Genomic DNA, 7,316 nt, shown 5'->3' on the forward strand with positions numbered 1-7,316 from the left:
CCCAATGGCCACCCCAATCCAACACACACATCCTCAGCAAATCCTCCAGCGTCTGGATCGTCCTCTCAGACTGTCCATCTGTCTGGGGATGATAAGCTGTACTCATATGCAACTTAGTGCCCATCTCTGCCTGAAATGCCTTCCAGAACACCGAAGTGAACTTAGAATCTCTATCAGACACAATGCTCGCTGGAACCCCATGCAATCTGACTATCTCCCTCACATACTTCTTAGCCAAGACCGCTGCTCCATCAGTCTTCTTAATGGCCAGAAAATGTGCTGACTTAGTCAACCGGTCCACAATGACCCAAATAGCATCAAAGGTCCGTGACACTGGCAATCCTACCACAAAATCCATGGTGATCATATCCCACTTCCACTCAGGAATGGGTAAACTCTTCAGTAACCCGCCAGGAACCTGATGCTCAGCCTTCACTAGCTGACACACATCACACCTCGAAACCCAACTAGCCACATCCTTCTTCATCCCGACCCAATGATAGTACCTCTTTAGGTCACGGTACATCTTAGTCGCTCCTGGATGAATGGATAACTTGCTCGCATGAGCCTCTCTCAGAATCTCCTGTCTCAACTCCTCATCCTTGGGCACACAAACCCGACCGTGCACCAAGATAGTACCATTATCTGAGACCTGATACTCTGAATCCACATCCTTAGAGGCATTCACCAGCCCCAAATCCTTCTCCTGAGCCAACCGCACCCTACTCAGAAGATCTGCTCTATCTACTGCTTCCAAACCCAACGGTTCCTGTGAAACAGCACACAAGCTCAAAGCACTGATCTCTCCTACCAGAGACTCCATCTCCTGCTCCTGAGCCGAAGCTACCCTCTTCCGACTCAGAGCATCTGCAACCGTGTTAGCCTTACCAGGATGATAGGCTATCTCCAAATCATAATCCGCCACAAGCTCCATCCACCGCCTCTGTCTCAAATTCAACTCAGGCTGAGTGAATATATACTTTAGGCTCTTATGATCTTTGAACACCTGTACCTTTGCACCATAAAGATAAGATCTCCAAATCTTCAAGGCAAAAACTACAGCACCCATCTCCAAATCATGAGTAGGATAGTTGCCTTCATGCACCCGCAACTGCCGCGAATCATAGGCAATCACCTTCCCATGCTGCATCAGAACACACCCCAAACAACCTCTAGATGCATCTGTATAAACCACATAGGGTTCTCCCTGCTCAGGCAAAGCCAACACTGGCGCAGTGGTCAACATCTCCTTCAGGCTTGCAAAGCCTTCCTCACATTCCTCTGACCAGACAAAAGGAACATCCTTCCCCGTCAACTTAGTCATAGGACGTGCTCTGCTTGCAAACCCCTGCACAAATCTCCTGTAGTAACCTACCAATCCAAGGAAACTTCTGATCTCGTTGGCATTCTGCGGTCTAGGCCAATCCCTGATAGCCTGATCTTCTCTGGATCTACTGAAACCCCCTCAGCAGAAACAATGTGACCCAGAAAGCCCATCTCACGCTGCCAAAAACTGCACTTGCTCAACTTAGGAAACAACTTCTGCTCCCGCAGCTTCTCCATAACTGCCCTCAAATGCACTGCATGCTCTTCAGGACTCTTAGAATAAACCAGGATATCGTCGATGAAAATGATGATAGACACATCCATAAACTCCTAAAACACACTGTTCATCAATCTCATAAACGCTGCTGGCGCGTTGGTCAACCCGAAAGGCATCACCACAAACTCATAGTGCCTATACCTCGTCCGAAAAGCAGTCTTCCTCACATCTGCCTCATCTATCGGTATCTGATGATAACCCGACGCTAGATCTACCTTAGAGAACCAAGTAGCACCCCTCAACTGATCCAACAACTCATCCATCCTAGGAAGAGGGTGCTTGTTCTTCACAGTGATCCGGTTCAAACCCCGATAATCAATGCACAATCTGAAACTCCTATCCTTTTTCTTCACAAACAACACCGGTGCTCCCCACGGTGATACACTAGGGCGGATGAATCCCTTACTCAATAAATCCTCTAGCTGCTTCTTCAGCTCTGCCATCTCTGCTGGAGCCATCCTGTAAGGAGCCTTGGATAACGGCATCGTCCCTGCTTCCAGTTCAATGGTAAAAGGATCCGACCGGGATGGTGGTAATCCCTGCAAAGACTGAAACACATCCTTGAACTCTTCCACTACCGGGATACCGCTCACCGTAGACTTCCCCACTGACTCTGGCATAGATATAGTAACCAAATAAGCCTCACGGCCCTTCTCGATCATCTTCCCAGCCTGAATGGCTGAGATCACGAGACTCCCCGAAGTCGGTCTAATACCCTGAAAAACCAACTTTCCCTCCTGAACGCTCAAACTCCACTCTACCCCGATGGCAATCCAAATGCACCCTATGCCGATGCAACCAATCCATCCCGAGAATAACATCATATAGCTCCACTAGACTGATAAGCAAATCCGCTGGCCACGACTCCCCTGCGATCTGAATAACAATTCCTCTAGCCCGTCCAATCACTCTCAGGAACTCACCTCCCGCAACCCTGACAACTCCTGCACGCTCTCCAGGATCCCCACTGATCCCCGCACACTCTGCACACTTCGGAGTAATGAAGCTATGAGAAGCTCCAGAATCAAACATAACGTGGGACTTAAACCCGCCCACCAACAAGGTCCCTGTGATCGCCCCGGCACTGGTTCCACCAGTCTCAGCTGTCGTGTAAACCCGAGGCCCCTGCTCAATCCGTGCCACCTGCTGACCACCAGGCTGCACCTGCTGCAACGCTGCCACGGCTGCCGGCTGCAACTTGGGACAAAAAGGCCTGATGTGCCCTGTCTCCCTACAGTGATAACATACCCGAGGTCCTGTCGACGGAACACTCCTCTTGGGACAACTAGCAACCCTGTGATCTCTGCTCCCACAACCGAAGCAACCTGCACCACTCGGCTTCTGCGTAGCCTCCCACTTCCTCTTGGTTCCCTGAGCATGCCTACCGCCCCTGCTAGAACCACCCTGCTGCTGAGCCTTACTAGGCTGAACTGCTGGAGTAACCGACACTGACTGTGCCCGGATATCCTCCTCAATCTCTGCTGCAGTCTCAACCAGCTCTGCACGCGTAGCATAGTACCTCCCTCTACAATGAACTCTCAAATCATCCCGTAGAGCTCTCATGAACCTCCTGACCTGAGCCTCCTCAGACTCCATGGCCCGACCCCCATAACATAGAAGTCGACTGAACTCCAAGTCCAGCTCCCGCACTGACCGCGTCCCCTGAGATATCTGAAGGAACTGCACCTCCAACCGGTCCAATGCCTCCCTAGGAAAATACTTGCGGTTGAACTCCAAGACGAAGTCAGCCCAAGTCATCTCCCTCTGCACCCTCCTAGCAACCACGGATCTCCACCACAACTCAGCATCACCACCCAAAAAGTAGACCCCTATGTCCACCCAAAACTCCACAGGACATCTCAGAGTATGGAAGTTACGTTCCACACTCGTCCTCCAAGCATCCGCAGCTGTAGGATCTGTACCACCCAAAAACCTCTCAGTGAACAGACCCTTCATCTCCTTGAGCATAGCCAAATAACGTCCATGCTCTCCCACATCCGCAACCACTGGCTGCCGCTCCTCCGCCACCACTGGTGGCACTACCTGAGCCCGAGCCGGTACCACAGGTGGTAACCGCTCTAACAACTGTGCTAGCAAAGCCGCAATGTCAACACCAGGGACTCCACCCGCTGGGACCCCCACACCCGGGACCCTAGCATCACCGGCCACTGGAGCATCAATACCGCCCCCTCCTGCCACACTCACGGAATCCCCCGGAACATCCTGCGACTCGCCAACACCCTCAGCTGTCACACTCTGGTCCTCAGTCTCACTAACCACTGGGACTCCGCCCCTACCATGACCACGTCCGCGTCCACGACCACGTCCGCGCCCACGACCTCGACCAACCACAGCCTCATCTCTAACCATCTGCACTACCATGAACAGAAGGCTAAGCAAACAATTTCTATTATAACACAGGAAACATATACTCACCGTGGAATCACACAATCGGCTCGAAGAGGATGTTCTAGGACTCCATGGCACACACAATTGACTAACTCACATAATCAATCAAAGCATGCAAATCCCAAACATCTACAACAGAAACCTAGTGAACCCAAACCTAGAACCGTAAGGGCTCTGATACCAAAATGAAACGACTGACCTTTTTTAAAAAACAAAAAACAATAAATAATAAATATAATATAATAAAATAAAATAAACTACAACTAGTGGTCTCATACCCACTAGCCACCTAACCACAAACACATTCAACAGCGGAAATGACCAACCAATATTTAATAATAATCCAATAATAAAATATATCCATATTCCAACATAATCAATATCCAAAACAACAGGAATCATAGAACCAGCAACCTAGAAATGTTCTAATGACCCAACTCTAGCAACCTAGCAATGCCAGACAACATAAAACCGAGTCCCTAGAACATCCTCCTCTTCATTGCCTTGATTCCACGATCACACTTTGCCTTTACCTGCACCACAAACACATATTGCAATGCATGAGTATTTTATAAACACTCAGTAAGGCAATCCTCCCATCTACTGGGCTATACACACAAGAAATAGAGTCATCTCTAACCATCAAACAACAATCAGCAAACAATAATTATCAAACCAGGACTCTGCATTGACCGACACCAACATACATCGACCGACACCAACTGGAGGTTGCGTCGACCGACGCAAGATCTGCGTCGACCAATGCAAGGTTAACTTGCATCGACCGATGCTCCCAATGAATGAACCGACACATGCTCGACATAACACGAAAACCCTAGAGTTTACGCGCCGTCCTCGCATCTGCATCGACCGACGCACAAAGTGCATCGACCGATGCAATGTCGAGCATCGTTTTCCTCCGAAGCTTCTCGCCGGATCTTCGATCCTACAACCACAAAACTCGATCCCAATCCACAAGAAAGCTTCCTAACGTCCATAGCAACAATCTAACAAGTCTAACATCACACAACAAGCAGATTAAAGAGTTCTCTAGCTTAGATAAGCCATGGTCCTGCACTTACCTTTGCCACAGAAGAATCTGAACCTCTAGCAAGCAAGAACGAGCCTCTAGGAAGCTCCTACAACGATCCCAGCTACAGATCTCACCAAGAAAAGTCACCAACCTCCAAGAATCTCCCAAAAACGCTCAAGAACTCTCACAAAGCTTTTTCTCTCTTTTTATTTCTCAAAAACGGCCACACAACCACAAATGAGACAAAACTCGCATCTAAGGGTTTTCCTTAATCCTAAAACGCAGCGTTTGACTTAAGTCAAAACGCACAGAATTGAGCCAGCATCGACCAATGCTCCTACTGCATCGATCAATGCACATCCCAAACCGGGATTTCGGTTCACGGATGTTACAACTTGGTGCAACAATCTTTCCATCAAACTGCATAAATGATTACACATAATTTTTTTAGAAAAATATTTAAATTCACATAAAGTTGTGAGTGATTTGATTTATTTTTTTCGTCAGTTGAGAGTGATTTGTTTTAACAAAATATTGATAGGTTACCTTAACTTGCACGGATGGAGATATACAAGGCCCTTTAAACAGAAGATGTTGTAGTAAAAATGTTTTATTTGAAGGAATAAGGAGTGTTTTTGGATTCCCACCACTACCACACATAGCTTTCCATGCTTCGACAAAAGCCTATTTGTTTTATCGAAAGATCAAGTGTGTAAGACTTCTTTACTCAATAAATAAAATTTGGTGACAAGGATTATGATCTCTTATCTTATAGGAAAATGAATAGTCAATTAATAATACTTATGCGTATATACTTGGATATCATATGATAATATTTTGGCTAAAAAATGATTTGAAAACTTACACAATTTAATCATTTTCACAGAGTAAATTCCAAGATAAGATTTTCAAATATAATACCTTTGATTCATCGGTAAGACCATCTCTCTTGGCACCAAATTTAAGCACATCATAGATTTGGCCATTTACAAGAACTGAATTCAATAAAGTCAACAACAAGACAATGCGTATTATAATTTCCTACAACATCCAAATATCAATGGTAGAAAAAAAGAAAGCATAATAATTTTTATTCAAACTGATATGCTGAAATTGTAATACCTATGGTACTAACAGCCTTGCAGTTGTAATATTCTATGGGTCGAATCCACAGAGACTCTAGTTCACACAATAGACTTATGAATCTTTTAATTATGCTAAATCAAAATATTAATTTAAAAACAATGCAGAAACAGAATTAAAAAGTGTTGTAAATTCATGAATTAAAAATGCTAGGTCTAGGGAAATTCTCAGGTAATTATGGAAAATCAGATCAATTAATTAAACAAGCAAGATTCAACAATTAAGCACCGTTCTTAAACTCTAAATACAATTATAAAATAAATCAGTTCTCACTGCAAATATTATCTAAGTTTTAAAACCAGAAAATCCAAATCTCTTTGCAAAATTCAAGTTAAAAACCAGCAATAAAATCAGGTTTAGATAAGTTCACAAAATCACTAATTCAAATCTCTTTTCAAAAAGTAATTTTGCTCACCAAATGTTTTATCAGGAAAATCAATTATATTCTCATATCAATCAATAATCCTAAGATCTAAATCCAGATGACTAATCAAAGATCTAGCATTAAGAACAACCTATGGTGAAGAGCAAGAAAGATAATGAATCCTAAACAATTAATCAATCTAACAATCCATGAAATCCCTAATGAGAAACCCTAAACCTAAAAAGCAGATCTACTCAGACATAATTGTAAGAACACAAGTCATAAATAAAATAGATAGCATTAAGAGATTAAAAGAAGAAGAAAAGCAGTTTTGAATCTTCTCTGAAGGAGTTTTGATTCTTCTCTCCAAAAGCTCTCTAAAAATCTCTTAGGGTTTTGCTCTCAAAAGTTGCAGGGAAAAATAAAGCTTAGGTCTAAACAATAACCATTAAAATCCTATTTATATTCCTAAACACGTCTAGGGACTAGTGATGCAAATATGGAAAACTTTGGGGCAACTTTGTAAATCTTAAAAACTTGTGAGGAAAACTTCCGATTTCGTATTTGGCCTAGCATTGATCGATGCTATCAGTGTGTCGATCGATGCTGGATTCTGAATTCGTCTCTCAACTTCTGCAGCTCAGCCTCAATGCTTGATTAAGCTCCAAATCTTCCTATTTAGCTCCATTATGCTCCCATCCATGCTAAATCTTATAAAGACTCAAAAGGCTCTAAAATACCAAAAAGACTCTACAAATAAGACT

At 44.4% G+C, this 7,316-nt stretch overlaps 1 pseudogene; it reads right to left on the reverse strand.

Moving 5' to 3' along the window:
* LOC109131249 overlaps positions 1 to 7,316 on the reverse strand; it is a 19,681-nt pseudogene that overhangs the window by 6,712 nt on the left and 5,653 nt on the right.

The sequence above is a fragment of the Camelina sativa genome, chromosome 20 (genome assembly GCF_000633955.1).
Source record: "Camelina sativa cultivar DH55 chromosome 20, Cs, whole genome shotgun sequence".
Lineage (NCBI taxonomy): Eukaryota > Viridiplantae > Streptophyta > Magnoliopsida > Brassicales > Brassicaceae > Camelina > Camelina sativa.